The sequence below is a fragment of the Schistocerca americana genome, unplaced genomic scaffold, assembly GCF_021461395.2.
Source record: "Schistocerca americana isolate TAMUIC-IGC-003095 unplaced genomic scaffold, iqSchAmer2.1 HiC_scaffold_133, whole genome shotgun sequence".
NCBI lineage: Eukaryota > Metazoa > Arthropoda > Insecta > Orthoptera > Acrididae > Schistocerca > Schistocerca americana.
The window spans coordinates 1-26,049 of record NW_025725405.1 but is presented as its reverse complement, the minus strand read 5'-3'; the positions used below and the strand labels follow the sequence as shown (position 1 = coordinate 26,049).

The following is a 26,049-nucleotide window of genomic DNA, read 5'->3' as shown; positions in this document are numbered from 1 at the left end:
TACCCGGCAGGCGCATTTCGAGGCAGGCTAGGGGAGCACATCCAGACGCATTCGGACAGCGTATCCGCGCACATTTCGCATCCTTTGGCAAGAGTCGGCGCCGGCGGCGCAAGAGTACGCAGAGGACCGCGTTCTGGCGGCATCTTTAAGCAGTGCAGTGCAGGATTCAGCGTCTGCAGCATCTTCTCCACAGAATGCTACGGCGCTTGACGGCAGTCCCACTTTCCCTTGAGACATCTGCTCGGGAAGCAGCGTGAAGGTACCGCTGGCCCGAGCATCGGTGGTTCAGTGGTAGAATGCTCGCCTGCCACGCGGGCGGCCCGGGTTCGATTCCCGGCCGATGCATCATTTTGTTTTTTCTCCGGTAGGGGTGCTGCGTGTCTTTCGCACTCGAACTGCGTGAGCCATGAGAATGAACCGCGGGATTCCGTGTGGAAAGAACCAATCATGCAGCGCGGACGACTGCTCGTTTGGACTCCTGCGTGCTATTGTACATACTGGCGTCGGCCTAGCATCGCAAGTTGCCTGCCGCGCCGTGAATGCACGTGTAGCAACAGAAAAAATGAGCCAGGGAGTGCAGACTCTCTACCACTTGTATTCGGTACTTACCAAGATTCCAGAAGGTCTAACGATCGCCTGCCTCGGTAGCGCAGTAGGCAGCGCGTAAGTCTCATAATCTTAAGGTCGTGAGTTCGATCCTCACCCGGGGCATCTAATTTTCTGTGACTGAAGGTGGTGCTGTTGCTAGGGCGCCAACTTATTTCTTGTTTGTTATCCGCAACGTTTCAACGCTTCAGCGGGAAAATGTTTACTTCCTGTTATTGCTACATACAGCTTCCCTATTCCTCTTCTCCCAGCAGAGCATGAAGCCAAAAGCATTGCTCTGCGACGTTTGAGGTGCGCGCCTTGCCAGTCAGTATGTGCAAAGATGCTCGCAAAGAGAGCGACAATGCGACAAGCGACCGTACGAACGGTCGAATGAAACGGCCGCATCCGGTGTGGTCTAGTGGCTAGGATACCTGGCTTTCACCCAGGAGGCCCGGGTTCGATTCCCGGTACCGGAACGGAATTTTTTCCACACGAATCGTGACAAGTTTGAGCTGTCCGAGCGGCCGTTTCCCGTCCTGCTCGCAATATAGCTACTGTTTCGTGACCGTCAGCAGAATATAGACTAGGGAAGCAGACACACGACGACCATAGGAATGGTGTATGGCTTCATGCCACCTGATTCCAGCGTAGGGCTGAGCAACTGCATCTGCCGAGGCCCGTTAGCTCAGTTGGTTAGAGCGTCGTGCTAATAACGCGAAGGTCGTGGGTTCGATCCCCCCACGGGCCACTTCTCTTTTACTACTGCGAAAAGGCAGCGCCGATTTCAGCTGGCGAGTGTGATGACCAAATGATCATCACCCTGCGTGGAAGTTGACAGAGGATCCGAACCCGACTCGTCGGGAAGCACTACAGCATTCACTCGGCAATGGCCATAATATCTTGAATACACTGGTTAGAGAAAATGTCCGATTGCCGATGCGTAACAACTTTGGCCCTTGTCAGTACTTGGGCGGGTGAGCGCATGGGAACACAGGGCAGTATTGGCAGTTTTACTTCCTATTTTTGTTTCTCCTTTGTTTTCGGAGCTACAGCCCGATTCGGCCAGGGAGACGCCACCGTGAAATGAAGGGGGCGTGCTGTGTGTCCATCGCCTCGCCTCGCCTCTCCTTACCTCTCTCAGTCGTTTCTCGTGCTTGTCGTTTTGATATAGGCCGATTTGAGAGCGTCAGCTCTCGCGTCAGCTGAGCAAAGTCGAGACAAGTCGAGACACACTAAGGGCTGGTATGCAGCGAGTAAGAGGGCGAAAAAACAATAGTTTAAGAGCGCGTGGCAAAAGTACTCATACGCGAAATTAAAAGCCTGCTGCGGTGGCCGGGAATCGAACCCGGATCAACTGCTTGGAAGGCAACTATGCTGACCATTACACCACCACCGCACAAGCGAGCGCCCCGCCACCGCGCTGAGTCGGCTTCCCGCCTGTCGGCAGCGGCCGAAGGTGATCGTACCCGGCAGGCGCATTTCGAGGCAGGCTAGGGGAGCACATCCAGACGCATTCGGACAGCGTATCCGCGCACATTTCGCATCCTTTGGCAAGAGTCGGCGCCGGCGGCGCAAGAGTACGCAGAGGACCGCGTTCTGGCGGCATCTTTAAGCAGTGCAGTGCAGGATTCAGCGTCTGCAGCATCTTCTCCACAGAATGCTACGGCGCTTGACGGCAGTCCCACTTTCCCTTGAGACATCTGCTCGGGAAGCAGCGTGAAGGTACCGCTGGCCCGAGCATCGGTGGTTCAGTGGTAGAATGCTCGCCTGCCACGCGGGCGGCCCGGGTTCGATTCCCGGCCGATGCATCATTTTGTTTTTTCTCCGGTAGGGGTGCTGCGTGTCTTTCGCACTCGAACTGCGTGAGCCATGAGAATGAACCGCGGGATTCCGTGTGGAAAGAACCAATCATGCAGCGCGGACGACTGCTCGTTTGGACTCCTGCGTGCTATTGTACATACTGGCGTCGGCCTAGCATCGCAAGTTGCCTGCCGCGCCGTGAATGCACGTGTAGCAACAGAAAAAATGAGCCAGGGAGTGCAGACTCTCTACCACTTGTATTCGGTACTTACCAAGATTCCAGAAGGTCTAACGATCGCCTGCCTCGGTAGCGCAGTAGGCAGCGCGTAAGTCTCATAATCTTAAGGTCGTGAGTTCGATCCTCACCCGGGGCATCTAATTTTCTGTGACTGAAGGTGGTGCTGTTGCTAGGGCGCCAACTCATTTCTTGTTTGTTATCCGCAACGTTTCAACGCTTCAGCGGGAAAATGTTTACTTCCTGTTATTGCTACATACAGCTTCCCTATTCCTCTTCTCCCAGCAGAGCATGAAGCCAAAAGCATTGCTCTGCGACGTTTGAGGTGCGCGCCTTGCCAGTCAGTATGTGCAAAGATGCTCGCAAAGAGAGCGACAATGCGACAAGCGACCGTACGAACGGTCGAATGAAACGGCCGCATCCGGTGTGGTCTAGTGGCTAGGATACCTGGCTTTCACCCAGGAGGCCCGGGTTCGATTCCCGGTACCGGAACGGAATTTTTTCCACACGAATCGTGACAAGTTTGAGCTGTCCGAGCGGCCGTTTCCCGTCCTGCTCGCAATATAGCTACTGTTTCGTGACCGTCAGCAGAATATAGACTAGGGAAGCAGACACACGACGACCATAGGAATGGTGTATGGCTTCATGCCACCTGATTCCAGCGTAGGGCTGAGCAACTGCATCTGCCGAGGCCCGTTAGCTCAGTTGGTTAGAGCGTCGTGCTAATAACGCGAAGGTCGTGGGTTCGATCCCCCCACGGGCCACTTCTCTTTTACTACTGCGAAAAGGCAGCGCCGATTTCAGCTGGCGAGTGTGATGACCAAATGATCATCACCCTGCGTGGAAGTTGACAGAGGATCCGAACCCGACTCGTCGGGAAGCACTACAGCATTCACTCGGCAATGGCCATAATATCTTGAATACACTGGTTAGAGAAAATGTCCGATTGCCGATGCGTAACAACTTTGGCCCTTGTCAGTACTTGGGCGGGTGAGCGCATGGGAACACAGGGCAGTATTGGCAGTTTTACTTCCTATTTTTGTTTCTCCTTTGTTTTCGGAGCTACAGCCCGATTCGGCCAGGGAGACGCCACCGTGAAATGAAGGGGGCGTGCTGTGTGTCCATCGCCTCGCCTCGCCTCTCCTTACCTCTCTCAGTCGTTTCTCGTGCTTGTCGTTTTGATATAGGCCGATTTGAGAGCGTCAGCTCTCGCGTCAGCTGAGCAAAGTCGAGACAAGTCGAGACACACTAAGGGCTGGTATGCAGCGAGTAAGAGGGCGAAAAAACAATAGTTTAAGAGCGCGTGGCAAAAGTACTCATACGCGAAATTAAAAGCCTGCTGCGGTGGCCGGGAATCGAACCCGGATCAACTGCTTGGAAGGCAACTATGCTGACCATTACACCACCACCGCACAAGCGAGCGCCCCGCCACCGCGCTGAGTCGGCTTCCCGCCTGTCGGCAGCGGCCGAAGGTGATCGTACCCGGCAGGCGCATTTCGAGGCAGGCTAGGGGAGCACATCCAGACGCATTCGGACAGCGTATCCGCGCACATTTCGCATCCTTTGGCAAGAGTCGGCGCCGGCGGCGCAAGAGTACGCAGAGGACCGCGTTCTGGCGGCATCTTTAAGCAGTGCAGTGCAGGATTCAGCGTCTGCAGCATCTTCTCCACAGAATGCTACGGCGCTTGACGGCAGTCCCACTTTCCCTTGAGACATCTGCTCGGGAAGCAGCGTGAAGGTACCGCTGGCCCGAGCATCGGTGGTTCAGTGGTAGAATGCTCGCCTGCCACGCGGGCGGCCCGGGTTCGATTCCCGGCCGATGCATCATTTTGTTTTTTCTCCGGTAGGGGTGCTGCGTGTCTTTCGCACTCGAACTGCGTGAGCCATGAGAATGAACCGCGGGATTCCGTGTGGAAAGAACCAATCATGCAGCGCGGACGACTGCTCGTTTGGACTCCTGCGTGCTATTGTACATACTGGCGTCGGCCTAGCATCGCAAGTTGCCTGCCGCGCCGTGAATGCACGTGTAGCAACAGAAAAAATGAGCCAGGGAGTGCAGACTCTCTACCACTTGTATTCGGTACTTACCAAGATTCCAGAAGGTCTAACGATCGCCTGCCTCGGTAGCGCAGTAGGCAGCGCGTAAGTCTCATAATCTTAAGGTCGTGAGTTCGATCCTCACCCGGGGCATCTAATTTTCTGTGACTGAAGGTGGTGCTGTTGCTAGGGCGCCAACTTATTTCTTGTTTGTTATCCGCAACGTTTCAACGCTTCAGCGGGAAAATGTTTACTTCCTGTTATTGCTACATACAGCTTCCCTATTCCTCTTCTCCCAGCAGAGCATGAAGCCAAAAGCATTGCTCTGCGACGTTTGAGGTGCGCGCCTTGCCAGTCAGTATGTGCAAAGATGCTCGCAAAGAGAGCGACAATGCGACAAGCGACCGTACGAACGGTCGAATGAAACGGCCGCATCCGGTGTGGTCTAGTGGCTAGGATACCTGGCTTTCACCCAGGAGGCCCGGGTTCGATTCCCGGTACCGGAACGGAATTTTTTCCACACGAATCGTGACAAGTTTGAGCTGTCCGAGCGGCCGTTTCCCGTCCTGCTCGCAATATAGCTACTGTTTCGTGACCGTCAGCAGAATATAGACTAGGGAAGCAGACACACGACGACCATAGGAATGGTGTATGGCTTCATGCCACCTGATTCCAGCGTAGGGCTGAGCAACTGCATCTGCCGAGGCCCGTTAGCTCAGTTGGTTAGAGCGTCGTGCTAATAACGCGAAGGTCGTGGGTTCGATCCCCCCACGGGCCACTTCTCTTTTACTACTGCGAAAAGGCAGCGCCGATTTCAGCTGGCGAGTGTGATGACCAAATGATCATCACCCTGCGTGGAAGTTGACAGAGGATCCGAACCCGACTCGTCGGGAAGCACTACAGCATTCACTCGGCAATGGCCATAATATCTTGAATACACTGGTTAGAGAAAATGTCCGATTGCCGATGCGTAACAACTTTGGCCCTTGTCAGTACTTGGGCGGGTGAGCGCATGGGAACACAGGGCAGTATTGGCAGTTTTACTTCCTATTTTTGTTTCTCCTTTGTTTTCGGAGCTACAGCCCGATTCGGCCAGGGAGACGCCACCGTGAAATGAAGGGGGCGTGCTGTGTGTCCATCGCCTCGCCTCGCCTCTCCTTACCTCTCTCAGTCGTTTCTCGTGCTTGTCGTTTTGATATAGGCCGATTTGAGAGCGTCAGCTCTCGCGTCAGCTGAGCAAAGTCGAGACAAGTCGAGACACACTAAGGGCTGGTATGCAGCGAGTAAGAGGGCGAAAAAACAATAGTTTAAGAGCGCGTGGCAAAAGTACTCATACGCGAAATTAAAAGCCTGCTGCGGTGGCCGGGAATCGAACCCGGATCAACTGCTTGGAAGGCAACTATGCTGACCATTACACCACCACCGCACAAGCGAGCGCCCCGCCACCGCGCTGAGTCGGCTTCCCGCCTGTCGGCAGCGGCCGAAGGTGATCGTACCCGGCAGGCGCATTTCGAGGCAGGCTAGGGGAGCACATCCAGACGCATTCGGACAGCGTATCCGCGCACATTTCGCATCCTTTGGCAAGAGTCGGCGCCGGCGGCGCAAGAGTACGCAGAGGACCGCGTTCTGGCGGCATCTTTAAGCAGTGCAGTGCAGGATTCAGCGTCTGCAGCATCTTCTCCACAGAATGCTACGGCGCTTGACGGCAGTCCCACTTTCCCTTGAGACATCTGCTCGGGAAGCAGCGTGAAGGTACCGCTGGCCCGAGCATCGGTGGTTCAGTGGTAGAATGCTCGCCTGCCACGCGGGCGGCCCGGGTTCGATTCCCGGCCGATGCATCATTTTGTTTTTTCTCCGGTAGGGGTGCTGCGTGTCTTTCGCACTCGAACTGCGTGAGCCATGAGAATGAACCGCGGGATTCCGTGTGGAAAGAACCAATCATGCAGCGCGGACGACTGCTCGTTTGGACTCCTGCGTGCTATTGTACATACTGGCGTCGGCCTAGCATCGCAAGTTGCCTGCCGCGCCGTGAATGCACGTGTAGCAACAGAAAAAATGAGCCAGGGAGTGCAGACTCTCTACCACTTGTATTCGGTACTTACCAAGATTCCAGAAGGTCTAACGATCGCCTGCCTCGGTAGCGCAGTAGGCAGCGCGTAAGTCTCATAATCTTAAGGTCGTGAGTTCGATCCTCACCCGGGGCATCTAATTTTCTGTGACTGAAGGTGGTGCTGTTGCTAGGGCGCCAACTTATTTCTTGTTTGTTATCCGCAACGTTTCAACGCTTCAGCGGGAAAATGTTTACTTCCTGTTATTGCTACATACAGCTTCCCTATTCCTCTTCTCCCAGCAGAGCATGAAGCCAAAAGCATTGCTCTGCGACGTTTGAGGTGCGCGCCTTGCCAGTCAGTATGTGCAAAGATGCTCGCAAAGAGAGCGACAATGCGACAAGCGACCGTACGAACGGTCGAATGAAACGGCCGCATCCGGTGTGGTCTAGTGGCTAGGATACCTGGCTTTCACCCAGGAGGCCCGGGTTCGATTCCCGGTACCGGAACGGAATTTTTTCCACACGAATCGTGACAAGTTTGAGCTGTCCGAGCGGCCGTTTCCCGTCCTGCTCGCAATATAGCTACTGTTTCGTGACCGTCAGCAGAATATAGACTAGGGAAGCAGACACACGACGACCATAGGAATGGTGTATGGCTTCATGCCACCTGATTCCAGCGTAGGGCTGAGCAACTGCATCTGCCGAGGCCCGTTAGCTCAGTTGGTTAGAGCGTCGTGCTAATAACGCGAAGGTCGTGGGTTCGATCCCCCCACGGGCCACTTCTCTTTTACTACTGCGAAAAGGCAGCGCCGATTTCAGCTGGCGAGTGTGATGACCAAATGATCATCACCCTGCGTGGAAGTTGACAGAGGATCCGAACCCGACTCGTCGGGAAGCACTACAGCATTCACTCGGCAATGGCCATAATATCTTGAATACACTGGTTAGAGAAAATGTCCGATTGCCGATGCGTAACAACTTTGGCCCTTGTCAGTACTTGGGCGGGTGAGCGCATGGGAACACAGGGCAGTATTGGCAGTTTTACTTCCTATTTTTGTTTCTCCTTTGTTTTCGGAGCTACAGCCCGATTCGGCCAGGGAGACGCCACCGTGAAATGAAGGGGGCGTGCTGTGTGTCCATCGCCTCGCCTCGCCTCTCCTTACCTCTCTCAGTCGTTTCTCGTGCTTGTCGTTTTGATATAGGCCGATTTGAGAGCGTCAGCTCTCGCGTCAGCTGAGCAAAGTCGAGACAAGTCGAGACACACTAAGGGCTGGTATGCAGCGAGTAAGAGGGCGAAAAAACAATAGTTTAAGAGCGCGTGGCAAAAGTACTCATACGCGAAATTAAAAGCCTGCTGCGGTGGCCGGGAATCGAACCCGGATCAACTGCTTGGAAGGCAACTATGCTGACCATTACACCACCACCGCACAAGCGAGCGCCCCGCCACCGCGCTGAGTCGGCTTCCCGCCTGTCGGCAGCGGCCGAAGGTGATCGTACCCGGCAGGCGCATTTCGAGGCAGGCTAGGGGAGCACATCCAGACGCATTCGGACAGCGTATCCGCGCACATTTCGCATCCTTTGGCAAGAGTCGGCGCCGGCGGCGCAAGAGTACGCAGAGGACCGCGTTCTGGCGGCATCTTTAAGCAGTGCAGTGCAGGATTCAGCGTCTGCAGCATCTTCTCCACAGAATGCTACGGCGCTTGACGGCAGTCCCACTTTCCCTTGAGACATCTGCTCGGGAAGCAGCGTGAAGGTACCGCTGGCCCGAGCATCGGTGGTTCAGTGGTAGAATGCTCGCCTGCCACGCGGGCGGCCCGGGTTCGATTCCCGGCCGATGCATCATTTTGTTTTTTCTCCGGTAGGGGTGCTGCGTGTCTTTCGCACTCGAACTGCGTGAGCCATGAGAATGAACCGCGGGATTCCGTGTGGAAAGAACCAATCATGCAGCGCGGACGACTGCTCGTTTGGACTCCTGCGTGCTATTGTACATACTGGCGTCGGCCTAGCATCGCAAGTTGCCTGCCGCGCCGTGAATGCACGTGTAGCAACAGAAAAAATGAGCCAGGGAGTGCAGACTCTCTACCACTTGTATTCGGTACTTACCAAGATTCCAGAAGGTCTAACGATCGCCTGCCTCGGTAGCGCAGTAGGCAGCGCGTAAGTCTCATAATCTTAAGGTCGTGAGTTCGATCCTCACCCGGGGCATCTAATTTTCTGTGACTGAAGGTGGTGCTGTTGCTAGGGCGCCAACTTATTTCTTGTTTGTTATCCGCAACGTTTCAACGCTTCAGCGGGAAAATGTTTACTTCCTGTTATTGCTACATACAGCTTCCCTATTCCTCTTCTCCCAGCAGAGCATGAAGCCAAAAGCATTGCTCTGCGACGTTTGAGGTGCGCGCCTTGCCAGTCAGTATGTGCAAAGATGCTCGCAAAGAGAGCGACAATGCGACAAGCGACCGTACGAACGGTCGAATGAAACGGCCGCATCCGGTGTGGTCTAGTGGCTAGGATACCTGGCTTTCACCCAGGAGGCCCGGGTTCGATTCCCGGTACCGGAACGGAATTTTTTCCACACGAATCGTGACAAGTTTGAGCTGTCCGAGCGGCCGTTTCCCGTCCTGCTCGCAATATAGCTACTGTTTCGTGACCGTCAGCAGAATATAGACTAGGGAAGCAGACACACGACGACCATAGGAATGGTGTATGGCTTCATGCCACCTGATTCCAGCGTAGGGCTGAGCAACTGCATCTGCCGAGGCCCGTTAGCTCAGTTGGTTAGAGCGTCGTGCTAATAACGCGAAGGTCGTGGGTTCGATCCCCCCACGGGCCACTTCTCTTTTACTACTGCGAAAAGGCAGCGCCGATTTCAGCTGGCGAGTGTGATGACCAAATGATCATCACCCTGCGTGGAAGTTGACAGAGGATCCGAACCCGACTCGTCGGGAAGCACTACAGCATTCACTCGGCAATGGCCATAATATCTTGAATACACTGGTTAGAGAAAATGTCCGATTGCCGATGCGTAACAACTTTGGCCCTTGTCAGTACTTGGGCGGGTGAGCGCATGGGAACACAGGGCAGTATTGGCAGTTTTACTTCCTATTTTTGTTTCTCCTTTGTTTTCGGAGCTACAGCCCGATTCGGCCAGGGAGACGCCACCGTGAAATGAAGGGGGCGTGCTGTGTGTCCATCGCCTCGCCTCGCCTCTCCTTACCTCTCTCAGTCGTTTCTCGTGCTTGTCGTTTTGATATAGGCCGATTTGAGAGCGTCAGCTCTCGCGTCAGCTGAGCAAAGTCGAGACAAGTCGAGACACACTAAGGGCTGGTATGCAGCGAGTAAGAGGGCGAAAAAACAATAGTTTAAGAGCGCGTGGCAAAAGTACTCATACGCGAAATTAAAAGCCTGCTGCGGTGGCCGGGAATCGAACCCGGATCAACTGCTTGGAAGGCAACTATGCTGACCATTACACCACCACCGCACAAGCGAGCGCCCCGCCACCGCGCTGAGTCGGCTTCCCGCCTGTCGGCAGCGGCCGAAGGTGATCGTACCCGGCAGGCGCATTTCGAGGCAGGCTAGGGGAGCACATCCAGACGCATTCGGACAGCGTATCCGCGCACATTTCGCATCCTTTGGCAAGAGTCGGCGCCGGCGGCGCAAGAGTACGCAGAGGACCGCGTTCTGGCGGCATCTTTAAGCAGTGCAGTGCAGGATTCAGCGTCTGCAGCATCTTCTCCACAGAATGCTACGGCGCTTGACGGCAGTCCCACTTTCCCTTGAGACATCTGCTCGGGAAGCAGCGTGAAGGTACCGCTGGCCCGAGCATCGGTGGTTCAGTGGTAGAATGCTCGCCTGCCACGCGGGCGGCCCGGGTTCGATTCCCGGCCGATGCATCATTTTGTTTTTTCTCCGGTAGGGGTGCTGCGTGTCTTTCGCACTCGAACTGCGTGAGCCATGAGAATGAACCGCGGGATTCCGTGTGGAAAGAACCAATCATGCAGCGCGGACGACTGCTCGTTTGGACTCCTGCGTGCTATTGTACATACTGGCGTCGGCCTAGCATCGCAAGTTGCCTGCCGCGCCGTGAATGCACGTGTAGCAACAGAAAAAATGAGCCAGGGAGTGCAGACTCTCTACCACTTGTATTCGGTACTTACCAAGATTCCAGAAGGTCTAACGATCGCCTGCCTCGGTAGCGCAGTAGGCAGCGCGTAAGTCTCATAATCTTAAGGTCGTGAGTTCGATCCTCACCCGGGGCATCTAATTTTCTGTGACTGAAGGTGGTGCTGTTGCTAGGGCGCCAACTTATTTCTTGTTTGTTATCCGCAACGTTTCAACGCTTCAGCGGGAAAATGTTTACTTCCTGTTATTGCTACATACAGCTTCCCTATTCCTCTTCTCCCAGCAGAGCATGAAGCCAAAAGCATTGCTCTGCGACGTTTGAGGTGCGCGCCTTGCCAGTCAGTATGTGCAAAGATGCTCGCAAAGAGAGCGACAATGCGACAAGCGACCGTACGAACGGTCGAATGAAACGGCCGCATCCGGTGTGGTCTAGTGGCTAGGATACCTGGCTTTCACCCAGGAGGCCCGGGTTCGATTCCCGGTACCGGAACGGAATTTTTTCCACACGAATCGTGACAAGTTTGAGCTGTCCGAGCGGCCGTTTCCCGTCCTGCTCGCAATATAGCTACTGTTTCGTGACCGTCAGCAGAATATAGACTAGGGAAGCAGACACACGACGACCATAGGAATGGTGTATGGCTTCATGCCACCTGATTCCAGCGTAGGGCTGAGCAACTGCATCTGCCGAGGCCCGTTAGCTCAGTTGGTTAGAGCGTCGTGCTAATAACGCGAAGGTCGTGGGTTCGATCCCCCCACGGGCCACTTCTCTTTTACTACTGCGAAAAGGCAGCGCCGATTTCAGCTGGCGAGTGTGATGACCAAATGATCATCACCCTGCGTGGAAGTTGACAGAGGATCCGAACCCGACTCGTCGGGAAGCACTACAGCATTCACTCGGCAATGGCCATAATATCTTGAATACACTGGTTAGAGAAAATGTCCGATTGCCGATGCGTAATAACTTTGGCCCTTGTCAGTTCTTGGGCGGGTGAGCGCATGGGAACACAGGGCAGTATTGGCAGTTTTACTTCCTATTTTTGTTTCTCCTTTGTTTTCGGAGCTACAGCCCGATTCGGCCAGGGAGACGCCACCGTGAAATGAAGGGGGCGTGCTGTGTGTCCATCGCCTCGCCTCGCCTCTCCTTACCTCTCTCAGTCGTTTCTCGTGCTTGTCGTTTTGATATAGGCCGATTTGAGAGCGTCAGCTCTCGCGTCAGCTGAGCAAAGTCGAGACAAGTCGAGACACACTAAGGGCTGGTATGCAGCGAGTAAGAGGGCGAAAAAACAATAGTTTAAGAGCGCGTGGCAAAAGTACTCATACGCGAAATTAAAAGCCTGCTGCGGTGGCCGGGAATCGAACCCGGATCAACTGCTTGGAAGGCAACTATGCTGACCATTACACCACCACCGCACAAGCGAGCGCCCCGCCACCGCGCTGAGTCGGCTTCCCGCCTGTCGGCAGCGGCCGAAGGTGATCGTACCCGGCAGGCGCATTTCGAGGCAGGCTAGGGGAGCACATCCAGACGCATTCGGACAGCGTATCCGCGCACATTTCGCATCCTTTGGCAAGAGTCGGCGCCGGCGGCGCAAGAGTACGCAGAGGACCGCGTTCTGGCGGCATCTTTAAGCAGTGCAGTGCAGGATTCAGCGTCTGCAGCATCTTCTCCACAGAATGCTACGGCGCTTGACGGCAGTCCCACTTTCCCTTGAGACATCTGCTCGGGAAGCAGCGTGAAGGTACCGCTGGCCCGAGCATCGGTGGTTCAGTGGTAGAATGCTCGCCTGCCACGCGGGCGGCCCGGGTTCGATTCCCGGCCGATGCATCATTTTGTTTTTTCTCCGGTAGGGGTGCTGCGTGTCTTTCGCACTCGAACTGCGTGAGCCATGAGAATGAACCGCGGGATTCCGTGTGGAAAGAACCAATCATGCAGCGCGGACGACTGCTCGTTTGGACTCCTGCGTGCTATTGTACATACTGGCGTCGGCCTAGCATCGCAAGTTGCCTGCCGCGCCGTGAATGCACGTGTAGCAACAGAAAAAATGAGCCAGGGAGTGCAGACTCTCTACCACTTGTATTCGGTACTTACCAAGATTCCAGAAGGTCTAACGATCGCCTGCCTCGGTAGCGCAGTAGGCAGCGCGTAAGTCTCATAATCTTAAGGTCGTGAGTTCGATCCTCACCCGGGGCATCTAATTTTCTGTGACTGAAGGTGGTGCTGTTGCTAGGGCGCCAACTTATTTCTTGTTTGTTATCCGCAACGTTTCAACGCTTCAGCGGGAAAATGTTTACTTCCTGTTATTGCTACATACAGCTTCCCTATTCCTCTTCTCCCAGCAGAGCATGAAGCCAAAAGCATTGCTCTGCGACGTTTGAGGTGCGCGCCTTGCCAGTCAGTATGTGCAAAGATGCTCGCAAAGAGAGCGACAATGCGACAAGCGACCGTACGAACGGTCGAATGAAACGGCCGCATCCGGTGTGGTCTAGTGGCTAGGATACCTGGCTTTCACCCAGGAGGCCCGGGTTCGATTCCCGGTACCGGAACGGAATTTTTTCCACACGAATCGTGACAAGTTTGAGCTGTCCGAGCGGCCGTTTCCCGTCCTGCTCGCAATATAGCTACTGTTTCGTGACCGTCAGCAGAATATAGACTAGGGAAGCAGACACACGACGACCATAGGAATGGTGTATGGCTTCATGCCACCTGATTCCAGCGTAGGGCTGAGCAACTGCATCTGCCGAGGCCCGTTAGCTCAGTTGGTTAGAGCGTCGTGCTAATAACGCGAAGGTCGTGGGTTCGATCCCCCCACGGGCCACTTCTCTTTTACTACTGCGAAAAGGCAGCGCCGATTTCAGCTGGCGAGTGTGATGACCAAATGATCATCACCCTGCGTGGAAGTTGACAGAGGATCCGAACCCGACTCGTCGGGAAGCACTACAGCATTCACTCGGCAATGGCCATAATATCTTGAATACACTGGTTAGAGAAAATGTCCGATTGCCGATGCGTAACAACTTTGGCCCTTGTCAGTACTTGGGCGGGTGAGCGCATGGGAACACAGGGCAGTATTGGCAGTTTTACTTCCTATTTTTGTTTCTCCTTTGTTTTCGGAGCTACAGCCCGATTCGGCCAGGGAGACGCCACCGTGAAATGAAGGGGGCGTGCTGTGTGTCCATCGCCTCGCCTCGCCTCTCCTTACCTCTCTCAGTCGTTTCTCGTGCTTGTCGTTTTGATATAGGCCGATTTGAGAGCGTCAGCTCTCGCGTCAGCTGAGCAAAGTCGAGACAAGTCGAGACACACTAAGGGCTGGTATGCAGCGAGTAAGAGGGCGAAAAAACAATAGTTTAAGAGCGCGTGGCAAAAGTACTCATACGCGAAATTAAAAGCCTGCTGCGGTGGCCGGGAATCGAACCCGGATCAACTGCTTGGAAGGCAACTATGCTGACCATTACACCACCACCGCACAAGCGAGCGCCCCGCCACCGCGCTGAGTCGGCTTCCCGCCTGTCGGCAGCGGCCGAAGGTGATCGTACCCGGCAGGCGCATTTCGAGGCAGGCTAGGGGAGCACATCCAGACGCATTCGGACAGCGTATCCGCGCACATTTCGCATCCTTTGGCAAGAGTCGGCGCCGGCGGCGCAAGAGTACGCAGAGGACCGCGTTCTGGCGGCATCTTTAAGCAGTGCAGTGCAGGATTCAGCGTCTGCAGCATCTTCTCCACAGAATGCTACGGCGCTTGACGGCAGTCCCACTTTCCCTTGAGACATCTGCTCGGGAAGCAGCGTGAAGGTACCGCTGGCCCGAGCATCGGTGGTTCAGTGGTAGAATGCTCGCCTGCCACGCGGGCGGCCCGGGTTCGATTCCAGGCCGATGCATCATTTTGTTTTTTCTCCGGTAGGGGTGCTGCGCGTCTTTCGCACTCGAACTGCGTGAGCCATGAGAATGAACCGCGGGATTCCGTGTGGAAAGAACCAATCATGCAGCGCGGACGACTGCTCGTTTGGACTCCTGCGTGCTATTGTACATACTGGCGTCGGCCTAGCATCGCAAGTTGCCTGCCGCGCCGTGAATGCACGTGTAGCAACAGAAAAAATGAGCCAGGGAGTGCAGACTCTCTACCACTTGTATTCGGTACTTACCAAGATTCCAGAAGGTCTAACGATCGCCTGCCTCGGTAGCGCAGTAGGCAGCGCGTAAGTCTCATAATCTTAAGGTCGTGAGTTCGATCCTCACCCGGGGCATCTAATTTTCTGTGACTGAAGGTGGTGCTGTTGCTAGGGCGCCAACTTATTTCTTGTTTGTTATCCGCAACGTTTCAACGCTTCAGCGGGAAAATGTTTACTTCCTGTTATTGCTACATACAGCTTCCCTATTCCTCTTCTCCCAGCAGAGCATGAAGCCAAAAGCATTGCTCTGCGACGTTTGAGGTGCGCGCCTTGCCAGTCAGTATGTGCAAAGATGCTCGCAAAGAGAGCGACAATGCGACAAGCGACCGTACGAACGGTCGAATGAAACGGCCGCATCCGGTGTGGTCTAGTGGCTAGGATACCTGGCTTTCACCCAGGAGGCCCGGGTTCGATTCCCGGTACCGGAACGGAATTTTTTCCACACGAATCGTGACAAGTTTGAGCTGTCCGAGCGGCCGTTTCCCGTCCTGCTCGCAATATAGCTACTGTTTCGTGACCGTCAGCAGAATATAGACTAGGGAAGCAGACACACGACGACCATAGGAATGGTGTATGGCTTCATGCCACCTGATTCCAGCGTAGGGCTGAGCAACTGCATCTGCCGAGGCCCGTTAGCTCAGTTGGTTAGAGCGTCGTGCTAATAACGCGAAGGTCGTGGGTTCGATCCCCCCACGGGCCACTTCTCTTTTACTACTGCGAAAAGGCAGCGCCGATTTCAGCTGGCGAGTGTGATGACCAAATGATCATCACCCTGCGTGGAAGTTGACAGAGGATCCGAACCCGACTCGTCGGGAAGCACTACAGCATTCACTCGGCAATGGCCATAATATCTTGAATACACTGGTTAGAGAAAATGAAAGAAAATGTCCGATTGCCGATGCGTAACAACTTTGGCCCTTGTCAGTACTTGGGCGGGTGAGCGCATGGGAACACAGGGCAGTATTGGCAGTTTTACTTCCTATTTTTGTTTCTCCTTTGTTTTCGGAGCTACAGCCCGATTCGGCCAGGGAGACGCCACCGTGAAATGAAGGGGGCGTGCTGTGTGTCCATCGCCTCGCCTCGCCTCTCCTTACCTCTCTCAGTCGTTTCTCGTGCTTGTCGTTTTGATATAGGCCGATTTGAGAGCGTCAGCTCTCGCGTCAGCTGAGCAAAGTCGAGACAAGTCGAGACACACTAAGGGCTGGTATGCAGCGAGTAAGAGGGCGAAAAAACAATAGTTTAAGAGCGCGTGGCAAAAGTACTCATACGCGAAATTAAAAGCCTGCTGCGGTGGCCGGGAATCGAACCCGGATCAACTGCTTGGAAGGCAACTATGCTGACCATTACACCACCACCGCACAAGCGAGCGCCCCGCCACCGCGCTGAGTCGGCTTCCCGCCTGTCGGCAGCGGCCGAAGGTGATCGTACCCGGCAGGCGCATTTCGAGGCAGGCTAGGGGAGCACATCCAGACGCATTCGGACAGCGTATCCGCGCACATTTCGCATCCTTTGGCAAGAGTCGGCGCCGGCGGCGCAAGAGTACGCAGAGGACCGCGTTCTGGCGGCATCTTTAAGCAGTGCAGTGCAGGATTCAGCGTCTGCAGCATCTTCTCCACAGAATGCTACGGCGCTTGACGGCAGTCCCACTTTCCCTTGAGACATCTGCTCGGGAAGCAGCGTGAAGGTACCGCTGGCCCGAGCATCGGTGGTTCAGTGGTAGAATGCTCGCCTGCCACGCGGGCGGCCCGGGTTCGATTCCCGGCCGATGCATCATTTTGTTTTTTCTCCGGTAGGGGTGCTGCGTGTCTTTCGCACTCGAACTGCGTGAGCCATGAGAATGAACCGCGGGATTCCGTGTGGAAAGAACCAATCATGCAGCGCGGACGACTGCTCGTTTGGACTCCTGCGTGCTATTGTACATACTGGCGTCGGCCTAGCATCGCAAGTTGCCTGCCGCGCCGTGAATGCACGTGTAGCAACAGAAAAAATGAGCCAGGGAGTGCAGACTCTCTACCACTTGTATTCGGTACTTACCAAGATTCCAGAAGGTCTAACGATCGCCTGCCTCGGTAGCGCAGTAGGCAGCGCGTAAGTCTCATAATCTTAAGGTCGTGAGTTCGATCCTCACCCGGGGCATCTAATTTTCTGTGACTGAAGGTGGTGCTGTTGCTAGGGCGCCAACTTATTTCTTGTTTGTTATCCGCAACGTTTCAACGCTTCAGCGGGAAAATGTTTACTTCCTGTTATTGCTACATACAGCTTCCCTATTCCTCTTCTCCCAGCAGAGCATGAAGCCAAAAGCATTGCTCTGCGACGTTTGAGGTGCGCGCCTTGCCAGTCAGTATGTGCAAAGATGCTCGCAAAGAGAGCGACAATGCGACAAGCGACCGTACGAACGGTCGAATGAAACGGCTGCATCCGGTGTGGTCTAGTGGCTAGGATACCTGGCTTTCACCCAGGAGGCCCGGGTTCGATTCCCGGTACCGGAACGGAATTTTTTCCACACGAATCGTGACAAGTTTGAGCTGTCCGAGCGGCCGTTTCCCGTCCTGCTCGCAATATAGCTACTGTTTCGTGACCGTCAGCAGAATATAGACTAGGGAAGCAGACACACGACGACCATAGGAATGGTGTATGGCTTCATGCCACCTGATTCCAGCGTAGGGCTGAGCAACTGCATCTGCCGAGGCCCGTTAGCTCAGTTGGTTAGAGCGTCGTGCTAATAACGCGAAGGTCGTGGGTTCGATCCCCCCACGGGCCACTTCTCTTTTACTACTGCGAAAAGGCAGCGCCGATTTCAGCTGGCGAGTGTGATGACCAAATGATCATCACCCTGCGTGGAAGTTGACAGAGGATCCGAACCCGACTCGTCGGGAAGCACTACAGCATTCACTCGGCAATGGCCATAATATCTTGAATACACTGGTTAGAGAAAATGAAAGAAAATGTCCGATTGCCGATGCGTAACAACTTTGGCCCTTGTCAGTACTTGGGCGGGTGAGCGCATGGGAACACAGGGCAGTATTGGCAGTTTTACTTCCTATTTTTGTTTCTCCTTTGTTTTCGGAGCTACAGCCCGATTCGGCCAGGGAGACGCCACCGTGAAATGAAGGGGGCGTGCTGTGTGTCCATCGCCTCGCCTCGCCTCTCCTTACCTCTCTCAGTCGTTTCTCGTGCTTGTCGTTTTGATATAGGCCGATTTGAGAGCGTCAGCTCTCGCGTCAGCTGAGCAAAGTCGAGACAAGTCGAGACACACTAAGGGCTGGTATGCAGCGAGTAAGAGGGCGAAAAAACAATAGTTTAAGAGCGCGTGGCAAAAGTACTCATACGCGAAATTAAAAGCCTGCTGCGGTGGCCGGGAATCGAACCCGGATCAACTGCTTGGGAGGCAACTATGCTGACCATTACACCACCACCGCACAAGCGAGCGCCCCGCCACCGCGCTGAGTCGGCTTCCCGCCTGTCGGCAGCGGCCGAAGGTGATCGTACCCGGCAGGCGCATTTCGAGGCAGGCTAGGGGAGCACATCCAGACGCATTCGGACAGCGTATCCGCGCACATTTCGCATCCTTTGGCAAGAGTCGGCGCCGGCGGCGCAAGAGTACGCAGAGGACCGCGTTCTGGCGGCATCTTTAAGCAGTGCAGTGCAGGATTCAGCGTCTGCAGCATCTTCTCCACAGAATGCTACGGCGCTTGACGGCAGTCCCACTTTCCCTTGAGACATCTGCTCGGGAAGCAGCGTGAAGGTACCGCTGGCCCGAGCATCGGTGGTTCAGTGGTAGAATGCTCGCCTGCCACGCGGGCGGCCCGGGTTCGATTCCCGGCCGATGCATCATTTTGTTTTTTCTCCGGTAGGGGTGCTGCGTGTCTTTCGCACTCGAACTGCGTGAGCCATGAGAATGAACCGCGGGATTCCGTGTGGAAAGAACCAATCATGCAGCGCGGACGACTGCTCGTTTGGACTCCTGCGTGCTATTGTACATACTGGCGTCGGCCTAGCATCGCAAGTTGCCTGCCGCGCCGTGAATGCACGTGTAGCAACAGAAAAAATGAGCCAGGGAGTGCAGACTCTCTACCACTTGTATTCGGTACTTACCAAGATTCCAGAAGGTCTAACGATCGCCTGCCTCGGTAGCGCAGTAGGCAGCGCGTAAGTCTCATAATCTTAAGGTCGTGAGTTCGATCCTCACCCGGGGCATCTAATTTTCTGTGACTGAAGGTGGTGCTGTTGCTAGGGCGCCAACTTATTTCTTGTTTGTTATCCGCAACGTTTCAACGCTTCAGCGGGAAAATGTTTACTTCCTGTTATTGCTACATACAGCTTCCCTATTCCTCTTCTCCCAGCAGAGCATGAAGCCAAAAGCATTGCTCTGCGACGTTTGAGGTGCGCGCCTTGCCAGTCAGTATGTGCAAAGATGCTCGCAAAGAGAGCGACAATGCGACAAGCGACCGTACGAACGGTCGAATGAAACGGCCGCATCCGGTGTGGTCTAGTGGCTAGGATACCTGGCTTTCACCCAGGAGGCCCGGGTTCGATTCCCGGTACCGGAACGGAATTTTTTCCACACGAATCGTGACAAGTTTGAGCTGTCCGAGCGGCCGTTTCCCGTCCTGCTCGCAATATAGCTACTGTTTCGTGACCGTCAGCAGAATATAGACTAGGGAAGCAGACACACGACGACCATAGGAATGGTGTATGGCTTCATGCCACCTGATTCCAGCGTAGGGCTGAGCAACTGCATCTGCCGAGGCCCGTTAGCTCAGTTGGTTAGAGCGTCGTGCTAATAACGCGAAGGTCGTGGGTTCGATCCCCCCACGGGCCACTTCTCTTTTACTACTGCGAAAAGGCAGCGCCGATTTCAGCTGGCGAGTGTGATGACCAAATGATCATCACCCTGCGTGGAAGTTGACAGAGGATCCGAACCCGACTCGTCGGGAAGCACTACAGCATTCACTCGGCAATGGCCATAATATCTTGAATACACTGGTTAGAGAAAATGAAAGAAAATGTCCGATTGCCGATGCGTAACAACTTTGGCCCTTGTCAGTACTTGGGCGGGTGAGCGCATGGGAACACAGGGCAGTATTGGCAGTTTTACTTCCTATTTTTGTTTCTCCTTTGTTTTCGGAGCTACAGCCCGATTCGGCCAGGGAGACGCCACCGTGAAATGAAGGGGGCGTGCTGTGTGTCCATCGCCTCGCCTCGCCTCTCCTTACCTCTCTCAGTCGTTTCTCGTGCTTGTCGTTTTGATATAGGCCGATTTGAGAGCGTCAGCTCTCGCGTCAGCTGAGCAAAGTCGAGACAAGTCGAGACACACTAAGGGCTGGTATGCAGCGAGTAAGAGGGCGAAAAAACAATAGTTTAAGAGCGCGTGGCAAAAGTACTCATACGCGAAATTAAAAGCCTGCTGCGGTGGCCGGGAATCGAACCCGGATCAACTGCTTGGAAGGCAACTATGCTGACCATTACACCACCACCGCACAAGCGAGCGCCCCGCCACCGCGCTGAGTCGGCTTCCCGCCTGTCGGCAGCGGCCGAAGGTGATCGTACCCGGCAGGCGCATTTCGAGGCAGGCTAGGGGAGCACATCCAGACGCATTCGGACAGCGTATCCGCGCACATTTCGCATCCTTTGGCAAGAGTCGGCGCCGGCGGCGCAAGAGTACGCAGAGGACCGCGTTCTGGCGGCATCTTTAAGCAGTGCAGTGCAGGATTCAGCGTCTGCAGCATCTTCTCCACAGAATGCTACGGCGCTTGACGGCAGTCCCACTTTCCCTTGAGACATCTGCTCGGGAAGCAGCGTGAAGGTACCGCTGGCCCGAGCATCGGTGGTTCAGTGGTAGAATGCTCGCCTGCCACGCGGGCGGCCCGGGTTCGATTCCCGGCCGATGCATCATTTTGTTTTTTCTCCGGTAGGGGTGCTGCGTGTCTTTCGCACTCGAACTGCGTGAGCCATGAGAATGAACCGCGGGATTCCGTGTGGAAAGAACCAATCATGCAGCGCGGACGACTGCTCGTTTGGACTCCTGCGTGCTATTGTACATACTGGCGTCGGCCTAGCATCGCAAGTTGCCTGCCGCGCCGTGAATGCACGTGTAGCAACAGAAAAAATGAGCCAGGGAGTGCAGACTCTCTACCACTTGTATTCGGTACTTACCAAGATTCCAGAAGGTCTAACGATCGCCTGCCTCGGTAGCGCAGTAGGCAGCGCGTAAGTCTCATAATCTTAAGGTCGTGAGTTCGATCCTCACCCGGGGCATCTAATTTTCTGTGACTGAAGGTGGTGCTGTTGCTAGGGCGCCAACTTATTTCTTGTTTGTTATCCGCAACGTTTCAACGCTTCAGCGGGAAAATGTTTACTTCCTGTTATTGCTACATACAGCTTCCCTATTCCTCTTCTCCCAGCAGAGCATGAAGCCAAAAGCATTGCTCTGCGACGTTTGAGGTGCGCGCCTTGCCAGTCAGTATGTGCAAAGATGCTCGCAAAGAGAGCGACAATGCGACAAGCGACCGTACGAACGGTCGAATGAAACGGCCGCATCCGGTGTGGTCTAGTGGCTAGGATACCTGGCTTTCACCCAGGAGGCCCGGGTTCGATTCCCGGTACCGGAACGGAATTTTTTCCACACGAATCGTGACAAGTTTGAGCTGTCCGAGCGGCCGTTTCCCGTCCTGCTCGCAATATAGCTACTGTTTCGTGACCGTCAGCAGAATATAGACTAGGGAAGCAGACACACGACGACCATAGGAATGGTGTATGGCTTCATGCCACCTGATTCCAGCGTAGGGCTGAGCAACTGCATTTGCCGAGGCCCGTTAGCTCAGTTGGTTAGAGCGTCGTGCTAATAACGCGAAGGTCGTGGGTTCGATCCCCCCACGGGCCACTTCTCTTTTACTACTGCGAAAAGGCAGCGCCGATTTCAGCTGGCGAGTGTGATGACCAAATGATCATCACCCTGCGTGGAAGTTGACAGAGGATCCGAACCCGACTCGTCGGGAAGCACTACAGCATTCACTCGGCAATGGCCATAATATCTTGAATACACTGGTTAGAGAAAATGAAAGAAAATGTCCGATTGCCGATGCGTAACAACTTTGGCCCTTGTCAGTACTTGGGCGGGTGAGCGCATGGGAACACAGGGCAGTATTGGCAGTTTTACTTCCTATTTTTGTTTCTCCTTTGTTTTCGGAGCTACAGCCCGATTCGGCCAGGGAGACGCCACCGTGAAATGAAGGGGGCGTGCTGTGTGTCCATCGCCTCGCCTCGCCTCTCCTTACCTCTCTCAGTCGTTTCTCGTGCTTGTCGTTTTGATATAGGCCGATTTGAGAGCGTCAGCTCTCGCGTCAGCTGAGCAAAGTCGAGACAAGTCGAGACACACTAAGGGCTGGTATGCAGCGAGTAAGAGGGCGAAAAAACAATAGTTTAAGAGCGCGTGGCAAAAGTACTCATACGCGAAATTAAAAGCCTGCTGCGGTGGCCGGGAATCGAACCCGGATCAACTGCTTGGAAGGCAACTATGCTGACCATTACACCACCACCGCACAAGCGAGCGCCCCGCCACCGCGCTGAGTCGGCTTCCCGCCTGTCGGCAGCGGCCGAAGGTGATCGTACCCGGCAGGCGCATTTCGAGGCAGGCTAGGGGAGCACATCCAGACGCATTCGGACAGCGTATCCGCGCACATTTCGCATCCTTTGGCAAGAGTCGGCGCCGGCGGCGCAAGAGTACGCAGAGGACCGCGTTCTGGCGGCATCTTTAAGCAGTGCAGTGCAGGATTCAGCGTCTGCAGCATCTTCTCCACAGAATGCTACGGCGCTTGACGGCAGTCCCACTTTCCCTTGAGACATCTGCTCGGGAAGCAGCGTGAAGGTACCGCTGGCCCGAGCATCGGTGGTTCAGTGGTAGAATGCTCGCCTGCCACGCGGGCGGCCCGGGTTCGATTCCCGGCCGATGCATCATTTTGTTTTTTCTCCGGTAGGGGTGCTGCGTGTCTTTCGCACTCGAACTGCGTGAGCCATGAGAATGAACCGCGGGATTCCGTGTGGAAAGAACCAATCATGCAGCGCGGACGACTGCTCGTTTGGACTCCTGCGTGCTATTGTACATACTGGCGTCGGCCTAGCATCGCAAGTTGCCTGCCGCGCCGTGAATGCACGTGTAGCAACAGAAAAAATGAGCCAGGGAGTGCAGACTCTCTACCACTTGTATTCGGTACTTACCAAGATTCCAGAAGGTCTAACGATCGCCTGCCTCGGTAGCGCAGTAGGCAGCGCGTAAGTCTCATAATCTTAAGGTCGTGAGTTCGATCCTCACCCGGGGCATCTAATTTTCTGTGACTGAAGGTGGTGCTGTTGCTAGGGCGCCAACTTATTTCTTGTTTGTTATCCGCAACGTTTCAACGCTTCAGCGGGAAAATGTTTACTTCCTGTTATTGCTACATACAGCTTCCCTATTCCTCTTCTCCCAGCAGAGCATGAAGCCAAAAGCATTGCTCTGCGACGTTTGAGGTGCGCGCCTTGCCAGTCAGTATGTGCAAAGATGCTCGCAAAGAGAGCGACAATGCGACAAGCGACCGTACGAACGGTCGAATGAAACGGCCGCATCCGGTGTGGTCTAGTGGCTAGGATACCTGGCTTTCACCCAGGAGGCCCGGGTTCGATTCCCGGTACCGGAACGGAATTTTTTCCACACGAATCGTGACAAGTTTGAGCTGTCCGAGCGGCCGTTTCCCGTCCTGCTCGCAATATAGCTACTGTTTCGTGACCGTCAGCAGAATATAGACTAGGGAAGCAGACACACGACGACCATAGGAATGGTGTATGGCTTCATGCCACCTGATTCCAGCGTAGGGCTGAGCAACTGCATCTGCCGAGGCCCGTTAGCTCAGTTGGTTAGAGCGTCGTGCTAATAACGCGAAGGTCGTGGGTTCGATCCCCCCACGGGCCACTTCTCTTTTACTACTGCGAAAAGGCAGCGCCGATTTCAGCTGGCGAGTGTGATGACCAAATGATCATCACCCTGCGTGGAAGTTGACAGAGGATCCGAACCCGACTCGTCGGGAAGCACTACAGCATTCACTCGGCAATGGCCATAATATCTTGAATACACTGGTTAGAGAAAATGTCCGATTGCCGATGCGTAACAACTTTGGCCCTTGTCAGTACTTGGGCGGGTGAGCGCATGGGAACACAGGGCAGTATTGGCAGTTTTACTTCCTATTTTTGTTTCTCCTTTGTTTTCGGAGCTACAGCCCGATTCGGCCAGGGAGACGCCACCGTGAAATGAAGGGGGCGTGCTGTGTGTCCATCGCCTCGCCTCGCCTCTCCTTACCTCTCTCAGTCGTTTCTCGTGCTTGTCGTTTTGATATAGGCCGATTTGAGAGCGTCAGCTCTCGCGTCAGCTGAGCAAAGTCGAGACAAGTCGAGACACACTAAGGGCTGGTATGCAGCGAGTAAGAGGGCGAAAAAACAATAGTTTAAGAGCGCGTGGCAAAAGTACTCATACGCGAAATTAAAAGCCTGCTGCGGTGGCCGGGAATCGAACCCGGATCAACTGCTTGGAAGGCAACTATGCTGACCATTACACCACCACCGCACAAGCGAGCGCCCCGCCACCGCGCTGAGTCGGCTTCCCGCCTGTCGGCAGCGGCCGAAGGTGATCGTACCCGGCAGGCGCATTTCGAGGCAGGCTAGGGGAGCACATCCAGACGCATTCGGACAGCGTATCCGCGCACATTTCGCATCCTTTGGCAAGAGCCGGCGCCGGCGGCGCAAGAGTACGCAGAGGACCGCGTTCTGGCGGCATCTTTAAGCAGTGCAGTGCAGGATTCAGCGTCTGCAGCATCTTCTCCACAGAATGCTACGGCGCTTGACGGCAGTCCCACTTTCCCTTGAGACATCTGCTCGGGAAGCAGCGTGAAGGTACCGCTGGCCCGAGCATCGGTGGTTCAGTGGTAGAATGCTCGCCTGCCACGCGGGCGGCCCGGGTTCGATTCCCGGCCGATGCATCATTTTGTTTTTTCTCCGGTAGGGGTGCTGCGTGTCTTTCGCACTCGAACTGCGTGAGCCATGAGAATGAACCGCGGGATTCCGTGTGGAAAGAACCAATCATGCAGCGCGGACGACTGCTCGTTTGGACTCCTGCGTGCTATTGTACATACTGGCGTCGGCCTAGCATCGCAAGTTGCCTGCCGCGCCGTGAATGCACGTGTAGCAACAGAAAAAATGAGCCAGGGAGTGCAGACTCTCTACCACTTGTATTCGGTACTTACCAAGATTCCAGAAGGTCTAACGATCGCCTGCCTCGGTAGCGCAGTAGGCAGCGCGTAAGTCTCATAATCTTAAGGTCGTGAGTTCGATCCTCACCCGGGGCATCTAATTTTCTGTGACTGAAGGTGGTGCTGTTGCTAGGGCGCCAACTTATTTCTTGTTTGTTATCCGCAACGTTTCAACGCTTCAGCGGGAAAATGTTTACTTCCTGTTATTGCTACATACAGCTTCCCTATTCCTCTTCTCCCAGCAGAGCATGAAGCCAAAAGCATTGCTCTGCGACGTTTGAGGTGCGCGCCTTGCCAGTCAGTATGTGCAAAGATGCTCGCAAAGAGAGCGACAATGCGACAAGCGACCGTACGAACGGTCGAATGAAACGGCCGCATCCGGTGTGGTCTAGTGGCTAGGATACCTGGCTTTCACCCAGGAGGCCCGGGTTCGATTCCCGGTACCGGAACGGAATTTTTTCCACACGAATCGTGACAAGTTTGAGCTGTCCGAGCGGCCGTTTCCCGTCCTGCTCGCAATATAGCTACTGTTTCGTGACCGTCAGCAGAATATAGACTAGGGAAGCAGACACACGACGACCATAGGAATGGTGTATGGCTTCATGCCACCTGATTCCAGCGTAGGGCTGAGCAACTGCATCTGCCGAGGCCCGTTAGCTCAGTTGGTTAGAGCGTCGTGCTAATAACGCGAAGGTCGTGGGTTCGATCCCCCCACGGGCCACTTCTCTTTTACTACTGCGAAAAGGCAGCGCCGATTTCAGCTGGCGAGTGTGATGACCAAA

At 54.8% G+C, this 26,049-nt stretch overlaps 64 non-coding genes across 64 annotated transcripts; 52 read left to right on the top strand and 12 right to left on the bottom strand.

Moving 5' to 3' along the window:
* The first annotated feature begins 274 nt into the window (after positions 1-274).
* On the top strand, positions 275-345 carry Trnag-gcc. Its single transcript has one exon. It is a non-coding gene; the product is annotated as a tRNA-Gly (tRNA).
* Positions 346-638: 293 nt separating this feature from the next.
* On the top strand, positions 639-711 carry Trnam-cau. Its single transcript has one exon. It is a non-coding gene; the product is annotated as a tRNA-Met (tRNA).
* Positions 712-992: 281 nt separating this feature from the next.
* On the top strand, positions 993-1,064 carry Trnae-uuc. Its single transcript has one exon. It is a non-coding gene; the product is annotated as a tRNA-Glu (tRNA).
* Positions 1,065-1,262: 198 nt separating this feature from the next.
* On the top strand, positions 1,263-1,336 carry Trnai-aau. Its single transcript has one exon. It is a non-coding gene; the product is annotated as a tRNA-Ile (tRNA).
* Positions 1,337-1,912: 576 nt separating this feature from the next.
* Trnag-ucc lies at positions 1,913-1,984 on the bottom strand. Its single transcript has one exon. It is a non-coding gene; the product is annotated as a tRNA-Gly (tRNA).
* Positions 1,985-2,325: 341 nt separating this feature from the next.
* Positions 2,326-2,396, top strand: Trnag-gcc. The gene has a single exon. It is a non-coding gene; the product is annotated as a tRNA-Gly (tRNA).
* A 293-nt stretch (positions 2,397-2,689) lies between these two features.
* Trnam-cau lies at positions 2,690-2,762 on the top strand. Its single transcript has one exon. It is a non-coding gene; the product is annotated as a tRNA-Met (tRNA).
* A 281-nt stretch (positions 2,763-3,043) lies between these two features.
* Positions 3,044-3,115, top strand: Trnae-uuc. The gene has a single exon. It is a non-coding gene; the product is annotated as a tRNA-Glu (tRNA).
* Positions 3,116-3,313: 198 nt separating this feature from the next.
* On the top strand, positions 3,314-3,387 carry Trnai-aau. The gene has a single exon. It is a non-coding gene; the product is annotated as a tRNA-Ile (tRNA).
* A 576-nt stretch (positions 3,388-3,963) lies between these two features.
* Trnag-ucc lies at positions 3,964-4,035 on the bottom strand. Its single transcript has one exon. It is a non-coding gene; the product is annotated as a tRNA-Gly (tRNA).
* Positions 4,036-4,376: 341 nt separating this feature from the next.
* On the top strand, positions 4,377-4,447 carry Trnag-gcc. Its single transcript has one exon. It is a non-coding gene; the product is annotated as a tRNA-Gly (tRNA).
* Positions 4,448-4,740: 293 nt separating this feature from the next.
* Positions 4,741-4,813, top strand: Trnam-cau. The gene has a single exon. It is a non-coding gene; the product is annotated as a tRNA-Met (tRNA).
* Positions 4,814-5,094: 281 nt separating this feature from the next.
* Trnae-uuc lies at positions 5,095-5,166 on the top strand. The gene has a single exon. It is a non-coding gene; the product is annotated as a tRNA-Glu (tRNA).
* Positions 5,167-5,364: 198 nt separating this feature from the next.
* Positions 5,365-5,438, top strand: Trnai-aau. The gene has a single exon. It is a non-coding gene; the product is annotated as a tRNA-Ile (tRNA).
* A 576-nt stretch (positions 5,439-6,014) lies between these two features.
* Positions 6,015-6,086, bottom strand: Trnag-ucc. Its single transcript has one exon. It is a non-coding gene; the product is annotated as a tRNA-Gly (tRNA).
* A 341-nt stretch (positions 6,087-6,427) lies between these two features.
* Positions 6,428-6,498, top strand: Trnag-gcc. Its single transcript has one exon. It is a non-coding gene; the product is annotated as a tRNA-Gly (tRNA).
* A 293-nt stretch (positions 6,499-6,791) lies between these two features.
* On the top strand, positions 6,792-6,864 carry Trnam-cau. The gene has a single exon. It is a non-coding gene; the product is annotated as a tRNA-Met (tRNA).
* A 281-nt stretch (positions 6,865-7,145) lies between these two features.
* Positions 7,146-7,217, top strand: Trnae-uuc. Its single transcript has one exon. It is a non-coding gene; the product is annotated as a tRNA-Glu (tRNA).
* Positions 7,218-7,415: 198 nt separating this feature from the next.
* On the top strand, positions 7,416-7,489 carry Trnai-aau. The gene has a single exon. It is a non-coding gene; the product is annotated as a tRNA-Ile (tRNA).
* Positions 7,490-8,065: 576 nt separating this feature from the next.
* Positions 8,066-8,137, bottom strand: Trnag-ucc. The gene has a single exon. It is a non-coding gene; the product is annotated as a tRNA-Gly (tRNA).
* A 341-nt stretch (positions 8,138-8,478) lies between these two features.
* On the top strand, positions 8,479-8,549 carry Trnag-gcc. The gene has a single exon. It is a non-coding gene; the product is annotated as a tRNA-Gly (tRNA).
* A 293-nt stretch (positions 8,550-8,842) lies between these two features.
* Positions 8,843-8,915, top strand: Trnam-cau. Its single transcript has one exon. It is a non-coding gene; the product is annotated as a tRNA-Met (tRNA).
* Positions 8,916-9,196: 281 nt separating this feature from the next.
* Trnae-uuc lies at positions 9,197-9,268 on the top strand. The gene has a single exon. It is a non-coding gene; the product is annotated as a tRNA-Glu (tRNA).
* A 198-nt stretch (positions 9,269-9,466) lies between these two features.
* On the top strand, positions 9,467-9,540 carry Trnai-aau. Its single transcript has one exon. It is a non-coding gene; the product is annotated as a tRNA-Ile (tRNA).
* A 576-nt stretch (positions 9,541-10,116) lies between these two features.
* Positions 10,117-10,188, bottom strand: Trnag-ucc. Its single transcript has one exon. It is a non-coding gene; the product is annotated as a tRNA-Gly (tRNA).
* Positions 10,189-10,529: 341 nt separating this feature from the next.
* Trnag-gcc lies at positions 10,530-10,600 on the top strand. Its single transcript has one exon. It is a non-coding gene; the product is annotated as a tRNA-Gly (tRNA).
* Positions 10,601-10,893: 293 nt separating this feature from the next.
* Positions 10,894-10,966, top strand: Trnam-cau. The gene has a single exon. It is a non-coding gene; the product is annotated as a tRNA-Met (tRNA).
* A 281-nt stretch (positions 10,967-11,247) lies between these two features.
* Trnae-uuc lies at positions 11,248-11,319 on the top strand. Its single transcript has one exon. It is a non-coding gene; the product is annotated as a tRNA-Glu (tRNA).
* A 198-nt stretch (positions 11,320-11,517) lies between these two features.
* Trnai-aau lies at positions 11,518-11,591 on the top strand. Its single transcript has one exon. It is a non-coding gene; the product is annotated as a tRNA-Ile (tRNA).
* A 576-nt stretch (positions 11,592-12,167) lies between these two features.
* On the bottom strand, positions 12,168-12,239 carry Trnag-ucc. Its single transcript has one exon. It is a non-coding gene; the product is annotated as a tRNA-Gly (tRNA).
* A 341-nt stretch (positions 12,240-12,580) lies between these two features.
* On the top strand, positions 12,581-12,651 carry Trnag-gcc. The gene has a single exon. It is a non-coding gene; the product is annotated as a tRNA-Gly (tRNA).
* A 293-nt stretch (positions 12,652-12,944) lies between these two features.
* On the top strand, positions 12,945-13,017 carry Trnam-cau. The gene has a single exon. It is a non-coding gene; the product is annotated as a tRNA-Met (tRNA).
* Positions 13,018-13,298: 281 nt separating this feature from the next.
* Trnae-uuc lies at positions 13,299-13,370 on the top strand. Its single transcript has one exon. It is a non-coding gene; the product is annotated as a tRNA-Glu (tRNA).
* Positions 13,371-13,568: 198 nt separating this feature from the next.
* Positions 13,569-13,642, top strand: Trnai-aau. The gene has a single exon. It is a non-coding gene; the product is annotated as a tRNA-Ile (tRNA).
* A 576-nt stretch (positions 13,643-14,218) lies between these two features.
* Positions 14,219-14,290, bottom strand: Trnag-ucc. Its single transcript has one exon. It is a non-coding gene; the product is annotated as a tRNA-Gly (tRNA).
* Positions 14,291-14,631: 341 nt separating this feature from the next.
* On the top strand, positions 14,632-14,702 carry Trnag-gcc. Its single transcript has one exon. It is a non-coding gene; the product is annotated as a tRNA-Gly (tRNA).
* Positions 14,703-14,995: 293 nt separating this feature from the next.
* Positions 14,996-15,068, top strand: Trnam-cau. The gene has a single exon. It is a non-coding gene; the product is annotated as a tRNA-Met (tRNA).
* Positions 15,069-15,349: 281 nt separating this feature from the next.
* Trnae-uuc lies at positions 15,350-15,421 on the top strand. The gene has a single exon. It is a non-coding gene; the product is annotated as a tRNA-Glu (tRNA).
* Positions 15,422-15,619: 198 nt separating this feature from the next.
* Trnai-aau lies at positions 15,620-15,693 on the top strand. The gene has a single exon. It is a non-coding gene; the product is annotated as a tRNA-Ile (tRNA).
* A 586-nt stretch (positions 15,694-16,279) lies between these two features.
* Trnag-ucc lies at positions 16,280-16,351 on the bottom strand. The gene has a single exon. It is a non-coding gene; the product is annotated as a tRNA-Gly (tRNA).
* A 341-nt stretch (positions 16,352-16,692) lies between these two features.
* Positions 16,693-16,763, top strand: Trnag-gcc. Its single transcript has one exon. It is a non-coding gene; the product is annotated as a tRNA-Gly (tRNA).
* Positions 16,764-17,056: 293 nt separating this feature from the next.
* Positions 17,057-17,129, top strand: Trnam-cau. Its single transcript has one exon. It is a non-coding gene; the product is annotated as a tRNA-Met (tRNA).
* A 281-nt stretch (positions 17,130-17,410) lies between these two features.
* Trnae-uuc lies at positions 17,411-17,482 on the top strand. Its single transcript has one exon. It is a non-coding gene; the product is annotated as a tRNA-Glu (tRNA).
* A 198-nt stretch (positions 17,483-17,680) lies between these two features.
* Trnai-aau lies at positions 17,681-17,754 on the top strand. The gene has a single exon. It is a non-coding gene; the product is annotated as a tRNA-Ile (tRNA).
* Positions 17,755-18,340: 586 nt separating this feature from the next.
* Positions 18,341-18,412, bottom strand: Trnag-ccc. The gene has a single exon. It is a non-coding gene; the product is annotated as a tRNA-Gly (tRNA).
* Positions 18,413-18,753: 341 nt separating this feature from the next.
* Trnag-gcc lies at positions 18,754-18,824 on the top strand. Its single transcript has one exon. It is a non-coding gene; the product is annotated as a tRNA-Gly (tRNA).
* Positions 18,825-19,117: 293 nt separating this feature from the next.
* On the top strand, positions 19,118-19,190 carry Trnam-cau. The gene has a single exon. It is a non-coding gene; the product is annotated as a tRNA-Met (tRNA).
* A 281-nt stretch (positions 19,191-19,471) lies between these two features.
* Positions 19,472-19,543, top strand: Trnae-uuc. Its single transcript has one exon. It is a non-coding gene; the product is annotated as a tRNA-Glu (tRNA).
* A 198-nt stretch (positions 19,544-19,741) lies between these two features.
* On the top strand, positions 19,742-19,815 carry Trnai-aau. The gene has a single exon. It is a non-coding gene; the product is annotated as a tRNA-Ile (tRNA).
* A 586-nt stretch (positions 19,816-20,401) lies between these two features.
* Positions 20,402-20,473, bottom strand: Trnag-ucc. The gene has a single exon. It is a non-coding gene; the product is annotated as a tRNA-Gly (tRNA).
* Positions 20,474-20,814: 341 nt separating this feature from the next.
* On the top strand, positions 20,815-20,885 carry Trnag-gcc. The gene has a single exon. It is a non-coding gene; the product is annotated as a tRNA-Gly (tRNA).
* Positions 20,886-21,178: 293 nt separating this feature from the next.
* Positions 21,179-21,251, top strand: Trnam-cau. The gene has a single exon. It is a non-coding gene; the product is annotated as a tRNA-Met (tRNA).
* A 281-nt stretch (positions 21,252-21,532) lies between these two features.
* Trnae-uuc lies at positions 21,533-21,604 on the top strand. Its single transcript has one exon. It is a non-coding gene; the product is annotated as a tRNA-Glu (tRNA).
* Positions 21,605-21,802: 198 nt separating this feature from the next.
* On the top strand, positions 21,803-21,876 carry Trnai-aau. Its single transcript has one exon. It is a non-coding gene; the product is annotated as a tRNA-Ile (tRNA).
* Positions 21,877-22,462: 586 nt separating this feature from the next.
* On the bottom strand, positions 22,463-22,534 carry Trnag-ucc. Its single transcript has one exon. It is a non-coding gene; the product is annotated as a tRNA-Gly (tRNA).
* A 341-nt stretch (positions 22,535-22,875) lies between these two features.
* Positions 22,876-22,946, top strand: Trnag-gcc. Its single transcript has one exon. It is a non-coding gene; the product is annotated as a tRNA-Gly (tRNA).
* A 293-nt stretch (positions 22,947-23,239) lies between these two features.
* Positions 23,240-23,312, top strand: Trnam-cau. Its single transcript has one exon. It is a non-coding gene; the product is annotated as a tRNA-Met (tRNA).
* Positions 23,313-23,593: 281 nt separating this feature from the next.
* Trnae-uuc lies at positions 23,594-23,665 on the top strand. Its single transcript has one exon. It is a non-coding gene; the product is annotated as a tRNA-Glu (tRNA).
* Positions 23,666-23,863: 198 nt separating this feature from the next.
* Positions 23,864-23,937, top strand: Trnai-aau. Its single transcript has one exon. It is a non-coding gene; the product is annotated as a tRNA-Ile (tRNA).
* Positions 23,938-24,513: 576 nt separating this feature from the next.
* On the bottom strand, positions 24,514-24,585 carry Trnag-ucc. Its single transcript has one exon. It is a non-coding gene; the product is annotated as a tRNA-Gly (tRNA).
* A 341-nt stretch (positions 24,586-24,926) lies between these two features.
* Positions 24,927-24,997, top strand: Trnag-gcc. Its single transcript has one exon. It is a non-coding gene; the product is annotated as a tRNA-Gly (tRNA).
* A 293-nt stretch (positions 24,998-25,290) lies between these two features.
* Positions 25,291-25,363, top strand: Trnam-cau. Its single transcript has one exon. It is a non-coding gene; the product is annotated as a tRNA-Met (tRNA).
* Positions 25,364-25,644: 281 nt separating this feature from the next.
* Positions 25,645-25,716, top strand: Trnae-uuc. Its single transcript has one exon. It is a non-coding gene; the product is annotated as a tRNA-Glu (tRNA).
* A 198-nt stretch (positions 25,717-25,914) lies between these two features.
* Positions 25,915-25,988, top strand: Trnai-aau. The gene has a single exon. It is a non-coding gene; the product is annotated as a tRNA-Ile (tRNA).
* Positions 25,989-26,049: the final 61 nt, after the last annotated feature.